Source organism: Octopus bimaculoides, unplaced genomic scaffold (genome assembly GCF_001194135.2).
Source record: "Octopus bimaculoides isolate UCB-OBI-ISO-001 unplaced genomic scaffold, ASM119413v2 Scaffold_21652, whole genome shotgun sequence".
NCBI classification, from domain to species: Eukaryota; Metazoa; Mollusca; class Cephalopoda; order Octopoda; family Octopodidae; genus Octopus; species Octopus bimaculoides.
Window position 1 is genome coordinate 22,798 of NW_026297408.1, and position 871 is coordinate 23,668.

At 49.4% G+C, this 871-nt stretch overlaps 1 long non-coding RNA gene across 1 annotated transcript in view; it reads left to right on the forward strand.

Moving 5' to 3' along the window:
* Positions 1-871, forward strand: part of LOC106870979 (uncharacterized) — a 12,193-nt gene that overhangs the window by 9,372 nt on the left and 1,950 nt on the right. Inside the window, exon 2 of the long non-coding RNA XR_001409614.2 lies at positions 473-569. This is a non-coding gene — a long non-coding RNA (uncharacterized LOC106870979). The remainder of the gene's footprint in view (positions 1-472; positions 570-871) is intronic.

Here is an 871-nt window from a genome sequence, read left to right on the forward strand (position 1 = left end):
TTTATTGAGCGAAAACACCTAAAAGCTCCACGAGGCTCTGGCAGGGGATGGTGGCGAACCCTGCTGTACTCTTCCACCACAACTTTCTCTCACTCTTACTTCCTGTTTCTGTTGTGCCTGTAATTCAAAGGGTCAGCCTTGTCACACTCTGTGTCACGCTGAATATCCCCCCCGAGAACTACGTTAAGGGTACACGTGTCTGTGGAGTGCTCAGCCACTTGTACGTTAATTTCACGAGCAGGCTGTTCCGTTGATTGGATCAACTGGAACCCTCGACGTCGTAAGCGACGGAGTACCAACAACAGTGTGTGTGTGTGTATGCATGTACATGTTTATAAGTGTGTGTAATTGTTTAGCCTAAGATAATTAACGAGCGAGTAGTTAAGGCTCTAGACTATGTTCACTAACAAACTTTCCTAATTCTTGGTATTAATGCTGCTGTTGTTTTTGTTTTTGTTGTCATTCTCCGCAGGAGCTGGAAAGGCAGGTACATTTCCGGCAACAAGCCCACCGCCTTATTGCTGAGGTGAGGGCCGACCTGGAGAAGCAGAGCGGATATATATCTGTAGGTGAGTGATGCTGGCAGGTGGCGGTACGGTGTTGTAGGAGTCCTTGTTGATTTTGTGTAGCAGTGGTGGTGCTGGTACCATATCAGGACAATTACACCCACCCCTACGACAACTACCCCATAGGACAATTCCCTTCCGATGACAACTACCCCCTAGGACAATTCCCCTCCGACGACAACTACCCCCTAGGACAATTCCCTTCCGACGACAACTACCCCCTAGGACAATTCCCCTCCGACGACAACAACCCCCTAGGACAATTCCCCTCCGACGACAACAACCCCCTAGGACAATTCCCCTCC